At 44.9% G+C, this 16,318-nt stretch overlaps 1 protein-coding gene across 1 annotated transcript in view; it reads left to right on the forward strand.

The window, feature by feature from the left end:
- The window catches only part of LOC147464540 (initiation factor 4F subunit (DUF1350)), a 98,681-nt gene that overhangs the window by 51,923 nt on the left and 30,440 nt on the right, over nucleotides 1-16,318 (forward strand). The window lies entirely within an intron of this gene.

A 16,318-nucleotide genomic window follows, 5' to 3' on the forward strand; every position in this document is an offset into this window, starting at 1 on the left:
AAAATGACTACCTCGTGCTGAGTGAAAGTAAAAGTGTGAGTTCATACCCGTATCAGAGCTGGCTAGTAGTGTGTAATGGGTGATGGGTATAAAAAGTGGTACATGGGGGGGAGGGGCTGAAAAACCCGATGTAAGTGGGTTCTCCAATGTGTGGTGGAGCGGGCCCTCTCCAGCTGCTGCTCATGAAGTGTACGGATCCTCAGTATATCCTGCTGGTATAGACGGGGCCGTCGGTATCCTGACTCCCGGGGTCGGCGTCGTGCTCGCTGTGCCTCTGCCTGCTCGAGTGTCAGCCCAGTCGTCGTCGGCGGTGTGGGATCCCCTGAAGTCATTCTCTGGAAAAACTGAGTGATCGTCTGCTGAACACCTCCAGTGTCATGTGGTCGTGGTCGTGTAGACTCCTCACGTATGTGGAGTGCTCCTGTGATGAAATGGCCCACATGAGTCTGGTCTCTCCTCCTCATGCATGTCTGGAGAGTGCCCTCAATCCCAAATCTCTATCTAAGCTCTGAGTAAGCTGGGCATCGTAGCATGAAGTGCTCCTCCGTCTCCACCTGTCTGACACATTGGGCAAGTCTGAGAGAGAGAGAGAGAGAGAGAGAGAGAGAGAGAGAGAGAGAGAGAGAGAGAGAGAGAGAGAGAGCGAGCCTTATTTAACGTCTTCTAGAGGCCGAATTCGGCCTATGAGACAAAACCATGTACATGTGTGTATCCTTTGGGTATCCAAAAAAGGATAAAAGTGCTGGGAGGTTGATGTGGAGAAGTCACGTGGATGTTTGGTGTGTCTATTTATCCATGGATGCTTTGCGAGTCTTGCTTTTTTTCCCTCTCCAGCCACCCTCTGTATGCGCATCTTGTGAGAGGCCTTGACTTTTTTTTTTTGGAAGTATGTCTTGAGGGTAAGATATACAAGAGAGAAGAGTGTGTGCTGAATGGATGGAATTTTCATCCATCAAGGAAGCATAGCTGAAGGTTGATTGAATCGAAGAACCATGCCTTTTGCTCTCACACACACATCGGCTCCTATTGGTTCAACACACTGCAATCCACCTCTTGATGGAGTTGCATGTAGAGAGAGAGGTTGTTCCGAAAGATGTAGTATTGCGTATGATACAAGGATTTGAGGCGTTCCCTACTGTTGGGTTTGTGGCCTTTGGCCTAGCACCGACAATTGGCGTGTAAGAACCATCTCTTGTACAGTAAGCAGTCCAATAAGCAAGTAAGCATGTGAGGGCAAATGGCTTAGCTCATGTGGCAGATGAGTTGCACAAGAGTCCAAATGCCATCCCAATCAGCATAGCTTTTCCACATTTTATGGAGCCACTCTTGACCTTTGGAGAGTTGCCCCTTGACCCTTGGGAAAAGGCACCTGTGACCCTTGATAGGTACATCTAGCCATATGAGCTACTATATAAGTAGCAAACTCTTGTACACATTCTGTTCAACCTTTGCCTAATCAACCATTGTATGGATCAACCATTGTATGCATCTTATGAGTTTATGATTAATCAAGTCATGTTTTGAGTCTCTCTCTCTCTCTCTCTCTCTCTCTCTCTCTCTCTCTCTCTCTCTCTCTCTCTCTCTCTCTCTACTAGTGTAATTATGAATGCTATCGACATGAATGCTAGTCTCGTCGATCCACCCTAGCGTAACAAGTGGTATCGGAACTTATGGTAAGATTAGCATTCTCTCTTTGCATCTCTTACCAATCGAGCCCTAATGTATCTATGTGTGGGCACGTCCTTGGTAGACCCAAGAGGCCACTACCCTCCATGGATTAGGCAAGCTTGATTAGAAAGCATTAGTTTTCATCAGGTTGCATTTTAGTATTGATTTTGCATTTTTTCTACTCCCCTAGTTGCTCTCACTTAAGCTTCAAACCGTTGCATTGATTGTGTGTGGGCACTGGGATTAGTGTTCCTTGAGCTCTCTCCGACGAGCCTTCAAGCACCTCAATCCGACACCGATAGCCCATCCAATTGATTTTGCTATTATTGGGTGTGTGTTGGCATTTGTGTGTGTGCGTGTAGCTTTACCCCTCGTAGAACAACTCTTGTGTATGTGTGTGGAGGCATGTAATGCCAAGGTTTTTTGTGGGGATAAAAAGCTTTTAAGTGCACAGGAACCTCCTACTTGTAGGGATCAAAGCCACAAAAGGAGGTGCTCTCACATGGCTTGACCGCCCGGTGGATCCGAAGCAAGACGGTAAACTATTTTGAATTGCCTGTCGGGTCCGGCTGAACTGATTGGCCGCTAGCACACGCGCTTTTGACCAGCCGTTTTGGCCCACCGATTTTTAGACCGGTCCTTGGTCATACTCCGTCCGATCGCTACGGACTTTAAGGACTTGAAGACGTTTTTCGGGTCCGTCACTGTGTGGCCCCCCTTCCCATGGGCAGCCACTAGAGCTCGCTCCAAGTGGAACCCCTAAGCAAGGCTCTTGCTTAAGGCACTTTCCCACGGAAAGAATCTCTACTCACAAGCAAAGTCTTCAAAAGGTTACAAGGGACTGTTTCCTGCCGTTAGTGACATTGCATAGAAGCAAAAGGTTTCAAGTACCCCTATTTTCAAGCTTCAAGAGGGATTTAAAGGGTATTTCCATACGCATTTAAAAGCTCCACGAGCATTCAAAAGCGAACTTCAAAGCAACATCAAAGCTTCAAAGAGGAACCCCATCTTGTGAGCACAAGAGATAGTGTCACGTGCACATCTAACCCTATGTGCATGTGGACAAGCTACTTCAGGTCTAGGGTTCTGGTCAGCTTAGGAAGTGTTCTAGCACCTTTGTGAGCTTGTGCGCAGGCCATGCATGTCGAGGCACTTAGAGTAGTTGCATATCCTCTGGTTGCACACAACATGATCATCAGCATGACAGTCATTGCCCATCATGAGCATTTTACAGTACACAGAACCCATTTTCCCTATGTATCCATTTTTCACTTATTATTTAATAAGTGACTTTTGTTGGAAAACTGGGTAGGGCAAATTTGCTAAGTTAGTATATAAGAAACCTAGCGCTAGCACTTTCTGGCAGAAGAGGCAGCAGAAGTTCCAACGACTTGTAGTGCACCTTCTTAGCAATACTGGCAGGAGACTTAGCGTTTCAGCCACAAGACAAACCTGGCGTTTTTGGACATCCCAGATCAGCCAACGTTTTCAGATCCCAGCAGATAGCGTTTTCAGGTTACAGATCAGCCTGGCGTTTTTGCTACAGTAGATTCCACTTGGCGTTTTTGTAGTTGCAGATCTAGCCTAGCGTTTTGCAATTTCCGGCGTCAGATCAGCCCCAATGCATCAACTTTTTCAGTTTTCAGCACTTCAGACACAGCAGATCCCGCCCCTAGCCTCGCAGATCTCACCTACCCGCAATAGATCCTCGCCGTACCATCAGATGTGCCAGTGTTTTCAGATTCAGTCCACTGTCCGCAGTTTTCAGCATTTGGTTTTTTAGTGCATCGTCGTCGCGTCATCGCCATCGCCGCCTGACACTGTCAGAGATCAACAAAAAGTCAGCGTTTTGCAGATTTCAGATTTCAGCCCCTAGTGTTTTCAGATTTCAGCCCGTCCTCATCGTTGTCGTCGACATCGTCGGCAAGTCCATTGCATCTAGACCATTGTACCAGATTTGTGCAATCAATAGCACAGACCTCTCTCGCCATAGAGAGGGGGGTCCTTGGAGGAGGGTCTGAGAACCGTCTGGTGTCGTATTCTTCTCTCTCTCTCTCTCTCTCTCTCTCTCTCTCTCAGTCTCATCACCTTCATTCATAGTAGCATTCACTTTGTTTGTGATCATTGCACTCTCTCACTAAAGGAACAGAAGGCTCTCCCTTCCATAAGTAAAAGGAACCCTTGAGCACAGTTCGGAGCATTCATCTTGAGCAAGAACAACATTCACTTCCGCTGCACCTTACATTGGTATCAAAGCTTTGGCAGTGTTTTGTATCACTCGTGGAAATAACCACATAATTTTTTTTGCTTTGTGCGGCCAAGTTCACTTGTGTTTTTGAAGAGTGACAGGTAACCCAAGAAAGAAGGGCTCCTCCCCTCGTTCCTTTTTTCACTCATTGAGAGCGGACCGTGCACTTAGCGGCCGGCCAATCGACGTAAGGTGGGAAAAAGCAACCTTGGTGTGAGCACAAGGCCGCCAAGGGGTGTGCCCGCAGGGAAGAGTCGAGCTCGGGTAAGAGAAAAGCCGTCTCTAACACCGATTGCAAGCTGAAGAACTCAAGAACCTCAAGACCTCAAGAACCTCAAGAACTCAAGAACCTCAAGAACCCAAGAACCTCAAGAACCCAAGTTCCTCGCGAACTTAAGTACCCAAGATCTCAGTGTATGGTCATCACCCGAAGCGGAATGAATACTCTGTGTGAAGGTGATGAGCATAAGGTGGTGACGAAGAATTTTCCCCACCGGGAGTTTTTTCCGACTCTCCCCCTTCCTCATCGACGCCACGGGTTGTACCCAATCGTATGGAGGCTTTGGCCAAAACGATGATGGACATGATGGTACAACAAGAAGCGCAACGCGCCGCCTTGGATCGCGAGCGTGAAGAAAGAACGGCAGCCTTGGAGCGTGAACGTGAGCAAGCGCGCTTGGCGGCCGAAGAAAGAAAGGTAGCCTTGGAGCATGAGCGTGAGCAAGTGCGCTTGGTAACCGAAGAAAAAAAGACAGCTAATGAGCTTGAGCGTGAGCAAGCCGAACGCATAGTGGCCGAAGAAAGACGAGCGGCCTTGGAATTAGAATGTGAGGCATAGAGAGACCAACGCATGCAAGAGTTGGTTCTACAGGTACTCACCTCGAAGCGCGAGCTGGTCAAAGATGTTGGCAGTTCATCAGGTAGCACAAGCAGAGATTTAGACTCCAACAATCCAGTCACTGAGAAGACACGTTCAGTAAGTATGACGGTAAGATGGATGCTAGTGTTATTCATTCTTGGTTGCATCAATGTAATGCTTATTTTGCGACAACTAAGAAAACAGGAAAGAGTAAATTTTTGACGTCAGCCATGTATCTTGCCGGTGATGCCGTTAATTGGTATCTCGCATGGCAAGAGGCACAGTTGATCGCGCACCTAGAGGAAGCCGAAGAAGACGTGCCCCTTTCCTTCAATTGGGCCGACTTCCTAGACAAGCTCAAGGCGCGGTTTATGTCACCTCAGTACTTAGCGCGGTTGAAAGAAGATTGGCGCAATCTCAAGCAAAATGGTATGCCAGTTATGTCTTTCTGTAACCGTGTTTTGCAGTTCGGCTCCCAATTACGCAAATTGGATGATGAGCGCAAAGAGGCATTCCTTTTCGGGTTGGACGAGTATATCAAGTTTGATGTAAAAGTCTTCGACCCCGTGGATCTCAACAAGGCGGTAGCAATTGATCTCTCCCCAAGAGATGAAGCACAACAAAGGAAAGCCTAAGGAGAACAAGTTTTCTCACGATACCTCTCGGACTCCTCAGAACCCACAAACGGTAAGAACAGTAAGAATGGTAAGAACGGTAACTCTTCTAGCCAATCTTCCTCTAGTCTTTCGGAAAAGAACACTCGAAATGAATCTAAGGGTAAAGCTAACACACTTGCTAAACCTAAGCTCACCCCATATGAAAAAGCTGCACAAAGGAATTTTAGGAGGATATATAACGGCAGAAGAACAAGTCATTTATTGTAAGGAAGGTCGTTGTTATCAATGTCACGTCAAGGGTCATATAAAGAGCACATGTCCTAAGAGCCCATCCAACGAACCTCAAGAACCCACAGAACCCATATCCTCTGTTAATGCCATAAATGAGATCATGGCTGCGTCCCAAGTTTCTCATGATTCTCTCATTGATGCGTCTCTCATGAAGTGTTATGGTCATGCGAATGGTCAACACATGATGGTCTTGTTTGATTCAAGTAGTATGCATGATGTGATTGGTGCCTCTCTTGTCGAAAGATCCCGCTTGGAGGTTAGCCAGACAACTTCTCTCGAGGTGTCGGACTTTGCTCCCGGCATGGACTCTGTCATTACACAAGAGTGCCTTGATGTGTTATTCACTGTTCAACAAGCGTCCTTCCGCAGAAGATTTGTAGTGTCTCCTCTCTCACGATGTGATATGAGTCTAGGCATTCGATGGTTTCGTGAGCATAACGCTCTCATTGATTGGGTAGACAATGCTCTCACTTTCAATGCCAAAAGTGACTCTCCCATTGTCATTCGTGGAGAGGAAGATATTCATTCTTCACCCCTCATTTCTAATGTGTAGGTGAAGGTTGAAAAGAAACAGGAGAAGGAGACTCTCTAAGTCTTTTCTTCTCCAAAGCACGACACACAGGTTTTGCATGGTAGAGATGTAACAGACTTGGACACTCCAAGTCAAGAATCTACTGCGACAGCACCAAATAACCACTTCAAAACAGTTCACAGTTCACAATTGATTTACATTGGCCCGTCGGAGTTCCGTGCCTAGAGATATTGGCCCCAAAGACTGGCGCCCTTTCGGTATTTCTTTTTGTATTAATTTGAGTTCAAAGTACAAGAGTGCGGTTGGGTCTCACTCTTAGACTCTGCGTCCAAATGCTCTGCAGAGTGGGAGCCCAAACCACTTATTTATTTGTTTACAAGGGATGCCCAAAAGCAGAGCCCCAAAAGCTGCCATCTTTTTTAAAACAAAGCAATTTGTTCATAAGCCTTGCTTGAAAATTAAAGCAAAGTTCAAAAGCTGCCCAAAAATTGTGTAGAACTTCCAACTGCTTTTCTCAGCGCAAAAAGCGGAAATTCTGCTGTACAGTCCAACGTGAAACGTGCCGCGTTTTTCGGATTCTGCCGTAGGGTGCCACGTCATCATGTCTGCGGGAATTCCGCGTTTCACGGGCCTGCCCTGCTCACCGAATCTGCTGCGGGTTTGCCACGTCACCATTTTGTGACATGACTGCTAGAGTGAATGGCAAAACCCCGTTCCGCATGACTCATCAACTCCTGAATAGAAGCTGACTTCTGTTCCAAGTAGTGATCTCGGATCTTTGTAGGTAGACCCAAGGTAACTGCTCAATGTGTTCTCTGAACGAAATCTTCTTGAATGAAGAGGCGGGTAGAAAAGAGCTCCAGAATCTCTCGCGATAAGCGTCCACTGTATCTTTCTTGGTCATCCAAAGATGGTTCCAAGCAGCTCGTATATTGCGTTCATACTCTTGAGTTAGCCAAGAAGAAATAAAAAGCTTCTAAATTTCAGCCATTTAACTGGCGCAGTCTTGTTTATAAGAAGCGTGGATCACCAAGTTCGAGCATTCCCCTTAAAGTAAGAGGCAACTCTCCGAATCTTAGAGTGCTCTAAGTAGCGTCCTCCCACGAAAGCGATGTCAAACTGCTGTACAAAAGACAAAGCCTTCGAAGCATCTCTATATCCCGAAAACGTGTCAAATTTAATTGACTGTCCACCTTCCTTAAACTCTCGGACTTTCTTGCTTTTGTCTTCCAGAAAGTCACATTGGTTGGCTTTATAAAATTCTTCTTCTTTGCATAAAAGTTGCCGTCGTCAGAGTCTGAACTGTCTGTAGACGAGTCCTCTGTAGAACTGTCACTCACTGAGCGAGATTTAGACTTCTTTGTTTTTTTCTTGCCCTTTCTGGAGCGTTGTTTCTTGCTTCGCTTTTTACCTTTGCGGTCTTCTTCGCTCGAGACAGATGAGCTAGAAGAACTGTCAGAAGAAGAAGAAGAACTGGGTACTTCTTCAAATCGAACACGCTTCTTTTGTTTCTTTGCCTTTTCAATTGTCGACTGACAACCCAAATAACCCGGGAAGTCAATGCCTTTCTTCTGCCTTTTGCCGTGCTTTTTAGCTTTGTTTTGCGCGTCAAAAAGCTGAGCAATCCGTGCATCAACCACCTCTTCTAATTCCTTCTCTGAATACTTCTTGTGAGCAGAAGGTTTCTTGAGAGCGGGTTTCGGGGGTGGTGTTGTGGTTTTCTGCCACTGCTCGTCCAGTTCCTGAAAAGAAGTCTCGCTGATATATTTTGCAAATTTTGGGTCCTTCGCAAAATTGAGCATCATCTTTGTTGCATCGCCGATCAATTGACGACGCTCCATCTCTCGTCGCTCCGCTTGAGTAGGCCGAGGCGGGCCATACTCCCTGCCAGAATCTTCGTTGTGATCCCTTGCCGCATCTCCGGATGCAGAGGGAGTCGACTGCTGCTTGGGTGAAGCCATAGGTGCCGCGGGAAAAATATTTGGGATCGGATTTCTCGTAGAAGAGAAATCGGCCGTGCTCTGATACCAGGTAACAAACTTGGACACTTCAAGTCAAGAATCTACCGCGAGAGCACCAAATAACCACTTCAAAACAGTTCACAATTCACAATTGATTTACACTGGCCCAGCGGAGTTCCGTGCCTAGAGATATTGGCCTCAAAGACTGACACCCCTTTCGGTATTTCTTTTTGTACTAATCTGAGTTCAAAGTACAAGAGTGCGGTTGGGTCTCAGTCTGAGACTCTGCGTCCAGATGCTCTGCAGAGTGGGAGCCCAAACCACTTATTTGTTTTTTTACAAGGGATGCCCAAAAGCAGAGCCCCAAACGCTGCCATCTTTTTAAAAATAAAGCAATTTGTCTCATAAGCCTTGCTTGAAAATTAAAGCAAAGTTCAAAAGCTGCCAAAAATTGCGTAAAACTTCCAACTGCTTTTCCGAGCGCAAAAGCGAAAATTCTGCCGTATAGTCCAACGTGAAATGCACCGCGTTTTCCGGATTCTGCCGTACGGTGCCACGTCATCATGTCTGCAGGAATTCCGCATTTCACGGGCCTGCCCTGCTCATCGAATCTGCTGCGGGTTTGCCACGTCACCATTTTGTGACAAGAGATGTGATTGTTCACAAGGATGATGGTTTAGATAAAGATTTTTCTAGTGACGCTAATGTCATTGCAGATACGATCAATCACGCAGAACCGATCTTGACTCTTGAGCCGAGGTGCAAAGAACCCACTCAGGAAGTATTGTGTGTTTGCATGATTAGTCAGCACGCATTGTTCGAGTGTTTCATTCGTGGCGGTTTCTTGTATTTTCGTCACCATCTTTATGTGTTCCCTTTCCACAGGCATGCCGTATTGTACGATGCACATGGTTCACTCACGGATGAGCATGGATGTATGCGGATCTTTCTCGGAAAGAAAAAAAGTTTACGTTCAAGGAATTCACATTGTTTCCCGATCGTTCGTTTTGTCAATTGATTTTACATCTCTTCCTTGGCATGACATATTCTTAAAAAGAGCACAAGAAAGATTGTCCATCAAGCATTGGCATTTCCATTGTGATTTGCCACAGTTGATAGGTTTAGGACGACAAGTCAAGATTCGATCTCACCTTTTGCGTGTGTTTGGTGAACGGTTTGGCACTATGTCACGAGGACGTGGCAACTGCTAAGCTTAGTTATTGGTTTCTTTCCAATGATTTTTGTTTAATTTTTAAGACACGCTTTTTGAAGTTGCAAATGGTCGGACATTGTATGGCCAATGTGAACGGTAGTTTCACCCGTAGATGGGAAGTTGGTCGGCACTGGAACTCGTAAAGTAAAAGGATGTCTAGGCTCAGTTCAAGATCATGTAGGTTCCCTTGTCGCACTTAGCAAGTTGGTGGATACTAGGAAGTGAACTCAATAAAGGCATAAAGTCAAGGTGGGATCACCAACAGAAAGTATCCGACAGTTGGGCCACATTGCACTTTTGGATGCGGTCCCAATGAGGATAGATGGTCAGAAGACCATTGAGAGCCCGACGAAATCATTTCCTAAAATTTAGGGAACTGCTATTTTGGGCCACGAAATGTGTTCGCGTCATTACTTTCAGAATGACAAGGGGAACATTTTATTACTGTGCTGCAAAGCATAGTCACAGGGGATGCCCTTTTTTAGGCTTCCCGTCCCCACTTGCCGTCCCGCCCTCTTTTTTACACTAAAAATCCATTTGAGCCCCGTCGCCCGTTCCTCGTCTCGGATGCGTCCCTTGAACTAGTTGAGAGATTTTTAAGCAGGAAGCCCAATGCGGGGAAATTGCATGTATGAGTGTCAAGTGGCACTTTTTGGCCAATTTACCAAGTCTAGGAGAAGAGAACTCGTGACTGACCCTTTGGAGCAGTTTTGGAAGCTGATAACTGTGATTTTCAGCCATTTCTCTCCATTTTTGAGCTTCCCATGACTTTGCCTAGGACCTAGGAGCTCATTTTCAGCATTGGAAGGCATCAGATGTGCGTTTACAGGGCTGTTTTGCTGCGTTTTCAGCGATACGCAGGTTTTGACAGCCATGGAAATCTTCCCCTTTTTGCATCTATTGGTTCACAGATGCATTACAGGTTAAGGGCAGCACAAGGGGCGCTCGATTTATGCTGGGGGGATGCTTCATTGAGAACCTGTCACAGGTTAAGAGCTATGGAGTGCTTGCTTTCCTCTCTATGTACAGTGTGGTGCTAGGAGTGATGACCTGCACACTACACAGTGCTCTCTCTCTCCCCTATGTGCAGTTATGTGATGCCCCACAAGAGGGCTCTTCATTTGACTGATGTACAGCTGTGTGGTTTCATGCTTTTGTGCTGAGGCAAGAGCCTCCTTGAGCAGGAACAGGGGTAGCTAACTGCTACTTCAAAGCAGGCACTGGTGAGGGTCATAACCTCACCGTACAAGTGCGTTTTCAGCGCTGTGTATGCGCTGTAAATTGACTGTTTTTCAGCCATACGGACGTTAGAACCATTGGGAATAGTGCCCCACTGGCAGAGGATAGTTAGGGGACTGTTTGGGGCTGAAAATAGGGCAAAAACCAGTAAATACAGCGTGCTGAATTTACTGTTTTTGGGCAGGAATCAGAGGGTTTATGCCAGTGGAAGTGAGTTCCAGTAGGGGAATTGGTTTCGCGCGAGTTTTGGGGTTGTTATGTTGCCGAAATCGGGCCAAATCAAGTGGTATCTAGTTGGATATAGACAAAGGATTCCCAGGACTCTACTTTGTAAATTTACCCTCTCAAAGAATAAAGAAATACCGAAAGGGGCGCCAATTTTGGGGCCTGCAGATTGTCGGCGTCTGCTCGGGGCATTCTAGCTTCCGAGCCGTGTGTGTATTCAAGTGTTAATTCCCGTCGTAGGTTTCCTTTGCACGTTCTCTGTGTGTATGTATAAAGTAAAGAATTTCGGGTGAAAGCCAACGCCTATCGCCCCACCGGACGGTTTCACACTACGCCACTTTGTTCATTTGCATTGCATGCACAGTCTTTTAGGAAGAATAGTCTTTTTCAATTACTCTACATGGAATGGGTATGATTATGATTTTATCTTGGAGGTGGTTTCAGGAATTTTCCTCCTCGGAGATTCTTGATGAAGATGAATCTACGACCATAGCCGAAGTTGGAGCATTGAAGTAGCCACAGATCACTTTGTGTCGCTTTTGGCGCAGCCCAGAGAAGCAAGCATTGCAGATCTTCATGAAGTTCCAAGTATCGTGGAACCCACGAGGCAGTGTGGATCGATGAAGAGTTTTTTAGAGATTACCCAGTGTTGTTGGCAGACTACAAGGAAACCATGCAGCTCGGTACCAATACCTCACTTTGAAAAGGAGGGGATGTCACGTGCACATCTAACCCTATGTGCATGTGGACAAGCTACTTCATGTCTAGGGTTCAGGTCAACTTAGGAAGTGTTCTAGCACCTTTGTGAGCCTGTGCGCAAGCCGTGCATATCCAGGCACTTAGAGTAGTTGCATATCCTCTGGTTGCACACAGCATGATCATGAGCATGACAGTTAGTACCCATCATAAGCATTTTACAGTACACAGAACCCATCTATTTATCCATTTTTCACTTATTATTTAATAAGTGACTTTTGTTGAAAAACTGGGTAGGGTAAATTTGCTAAGCTAGTATATAAGAAACCTAGCGCTAGCACTTTCTGGCAGAAGACGCAGTAGAAGTTCTAGCGACTTGTAGTGCACCTTCTCAATAATATCGGCAGGAGACTTAGCGTTTTCAGCCACAAGACAAACCTGGCGTTTTTGGACATTCCAGATCAGCCAGCGTTTTCAGATCCTAGCAGATAGCGTTTTCAGGTTACAGATAAGCCTGGCGTTTTTGCTACAGCAGATTCCACTTGGCCTTTTTGCAGTTGCAAACCTAGCCTAGCGTTTTGTAATTTTCGACGTCAGATCAGTCCCAATGCATCAGCGTTTTCAGTTTTCAGCACTTAAGACACAGCAGATCCCGTCCCTATCCTTGCAGATCTCACCTACCCGCAACATATCATCGCAGTACCATCATATGTGTTGGGTTAAATGCCTAAATAATCCCTTTTTGTACATTTTTATACTTTGTCCAGGTTCACACTGAACCTGCACATTTTTTTAAAGTCACTTATAATAAAAGTGGAAAAACCAAAAACTCACTTATTGAGTTCTCCCCAAAAACGTGAGCTCTCTCTCTCTCTCTCTCTCTCTCCTGCTTCGATCTCTAGCGCTAGCTCTTGCTGCCTGTGTCTCCTGCTTCTTGCCCCAATGCTGCACTACATCGCGACGCGCACCTACCGGTACCCTAGTTTCGCGCTTTCAACTGTTATCAGAGCCCTAGGGTTTCAAAACAGCCTTGCGCAGTCTACTGGACAGCGACTTAAAATTGCTCTCCCACGATCAATTTCGCTTCCATCACGAAGCCCCTTGCTTCCGGGGTCTTAAAGATCACCAAAACTGTCAAAACAGTCCAAAACAGGTTGTTTTTAGGTCAAAACAGGTGATTTACAGGTTATTACAGGTCAAAACAGCAATACGCAGGTGTACCAAAGTTGTGGGATCACATGTATTGATGTTTGTCGCGAAAAATTGAGTGAAAAGCTGAGTACAGGTGTTTGAAATTGCACATTATTTCAAATTTGGATTGTTTCATGTAAAGAAACTATGGCTCTCTGTATGCAAAGTCTTGTGGTTGCTACTATTTGCTGAACTTTTTAGTCTATTGCATCTCCCTTATATACACACTTGTGGTTGAATTAAGATTGTTTCTTCCTCTTCCACATCTGAAACTAAAAGTTTGATGGAAATCAAACGGTTCGATGGTCAAGGCTTCGATCTTTGGCAAGAACGCATGCAAGGTATCCTTTTCTTAAAGGATTGTGAAGATGCATTGGAACAGAATAAGCCACCAGGTCTGTCTGACGAAGAGTGGGCCAGGTTAAATAAGAAGGCTATGGCCTACATCAAAATGGCTATCAATGATGACATTTCGACGGGCATCAAGTGTTTGGACTCTGCTTATGCAATATGGCAAAAGCTAAAGTCCAATTATGCAAACACCACGCCTGTGAACCGGGTGCATTTTATGCGAAAGCTCGTGAATATGCAGCTTGATGACTCGAAGTCAGCTTCCGAGCATTTGAGTGCTTTTACAATTGTGTTGAGTCAGTTGCAGGACAGTGGGCTTCAACAATTTGATGATAAGGTGAAAGCTATTTTCTTGCTTATGACATTGCCAGATACTTGGGAAACACTGGTTGTCTCCTTGAGCAACAATCCCACTCTCACGTATGACGGTGTGAGAGGGTTTATTCTCAATGAAGAGATTAGACGCAAGTCTAGTTGGGAAGGTGGCAGTTCTGCCTACATTGCAAGAGGTAGAAATCAAAAGCGTGATGCGGGCAACAGGACTCAAAATAGAAGTAAGAGTAAGACAAAAGATAAGGATGTCACTTGTTATCAATGTGGCAGAAAGGGTCACAAGAAACCCGATTGTAGGTATTTCAAGAAAGAGAGAAAGGAAGAAGGAAAGGCAAAAAATGAAGAAGAAAGATGAGAAGAAAGGGGAAAAATCAACAGGTGATTCTTCCAGGGATACTGAGAATGCAAATGTATCCTCTGCTGTGGTCATTGAGGAGTTGTCAGATGTTGAGGAACTCTTGGTTGCGGCTTCATGCCCCTCAGATTTGGTGATGGTCAATGCAGAAGACATGCTTATCTCGAAGAAAGATGTCATTGATGCATTGCTTAGTGCTATGATGGCCTATCCGAGTCATGGATAGTGGATTTTGGTGCTTCATTTCATGTGACTTCATCTTTGGAGTGTTTTGCTACATATGCTGCAGGCAATTATGGCAAGGTGTACCTTGGTGATAATTTTGCTTGCAATATTTAGGGAATGAGTACTATCATTTGGCTCTTAACAATGGTCAAGAGCTTGTGTTGAATGATGTCAGGTTTGTACCAGGCATTGAGAAAAGTTTGCTATGTGTTGGCCAGTTAGATGCACATGGTTATACTACCATTTTTGTTGGGGGCTCATGGAAGTTGGTGAAGGGCTCTATTCTTGTTGCAAAAGGGTCTAAAAGAGGTACTTTGTACTATCTTCGATGCAAAGCTTTGCCTGACAAGTTTCTTGCTGTTGCTGAAGTTGCTTCAGACACGGAATTGTGGCATAAGAGACTTGGCCATATGAGCCAAAAGGATATTGATGTGCTTTCCTCTCTGAAGAGGGTTGATGTAAAAGGCAAAAACTTTGATTTTTGTAACGATTGTCTTTATGGAAAGCAAAAGAAATCTTCTTATTACTCTGGTGTCTCTCTCAAAGCTAATCCTCTTGATCTGATTCACTCCGATGTATGCACTATACCTGTTAAGTCTTTTGGTGGTGCATTGTATTTTGTTACATTCATTGATGACTGTACTAGGAAAGGATGGGTTCATTTGTTGAAAAATAAGAGTGGGACTTTTAATGCGTTTAAGAAGTTTCATGCTTTTGTCACTACGCAAAAGAGTACTAAGCTTAAATGTCTCAGATCTGATAATGGAGGAGAGTATGTATCTGTTGAATTTCAGTGTTTTTGTGATGAAAATGGGATTAAAAGAGAGTTGACAGCCCCTTATAATCCGTGTTCTAATGGTGTGGCTGAGAGGTATAATCGTACTTTATGCGAGAGAGTGCGTTGCATGTTGTCCATCGCTAATCTTTCCCAAGAGTTTTGGGGGGAGGCATTGAAAACTGCAGTTCATATTTGCAATCGCTCTCCTAATAGTACGTTGAAAAATGACATTCCAGAGGAGGTTTGGTCTGGCAAACCTGCCTCTTATAATCATTTGAGAGTATTTGACTACGAAGCTTTTGTTCATGTACGCAATAACTTGAGAACAAAGCTTGATATGAAGTCCATTAAAGGAGTCTTCTTAGGTTATGGGGAAGAAGGTGAAATAGGCTATAGAGTGTGGTTACCATAGTATAGAAAGGTAATACGCAGCTGAGATGTAGTGTTCAATGAGGCAAAATTGCTTAAGAATGCTACAAAATCTGATGGTGACAAGAAAACAGTCAGATTTCAGCCTTCCGTGCCACCCATTGATGCTGAAAAAGAGCCTCATGATGCATTACCGCAAGCTGAAATTGACAATCAGCCGGTTAACGTTGAGCCATAAGAGGTAGGACATGATTTTGATGCTCCTAATGAGGATAGACAGCCACCTGAATTGGTTGAAAATGATTTTCAGCAGCATGATAGAGCTGAAAATGAGTTGCCGTATGAGGATATGATGTAGAACCGTCGCCTGAGAATGTAAATCATTGGGTACGCAAGTCAACTCGTTTGAGAAGGCAACCGCAAAGATTTAATCCCTCTTTGCATCATGTAATGTTGACAGATGAGGGTGAACCTCTTACATATAAAGAGGCTAAATCATGTGAGTCAAGCAGTAAGTGGGAGCTTGCAATGCAAGAGGAAATGAAATCCTTGTATGCAAATGATACTTGGGATCTTGTGCCATTGCCTAAAGGGAGAAAGGCTCTTCCCAACAAATGGGTGTACAAGATTTAGATTTTGGATGAAAAACCAAAGTACAAGGCAAGATTGGTTGCAAAAGGATATGCACAGAAAGAAGGAATTGATTTTCAAAAAATCTTTTCCCCTGTTGTAAAGCTTACAACTTTATGCGTCCTTTTTGCTCTCGTTGCGGTGCTTGATTTGGAATTGAATCAAATGGATGTAAAGATAGCGTTTTTGCATGGTGACATTGAAGAGGACATCTACATGAAACAACCTGAAGGTTTTGTAGTTTTTGCAGGTGAGGAACTTGTATGCAAACTGAAAAGGGCTCCTGTTGTCCGTAGTTTTCAGCATCTGCGTTTCAGCGCATAGTCGCCATCGCCGTCTCACACTGTCAGAGATTAGGAGAAAGTCAACGTTTTGCAGATTTCAGATTTCAGCCCCTAGCGTTTTCAGATTTCAGCCCGTCCTCGTCGTTGTCATCATTGTCGTCAACATCGTCGGCAAGTCCATTGCATCTAGACCATTGTACCAGATTTATGCAATCAATAGCATAGACCTCTCTCGCCATAGAGAGGGGGTCCT

The sequence above is a fragment of the Adiantum capillus-veneris genome, chromosome 1 (assembly GCF_014529385.1).
Source record: "Adiantum capillus-veneris isolate H3 chromosome 1, ASM1452938v2, whole genome shotgun sequence".
Lineage (NCBI taxonomy): Eukaryota > Viridiplantae > Streptophyta > Polypodiopsida > Polypodiales > Pteridaceae > Adiantum > Adiantum capillus-veneris.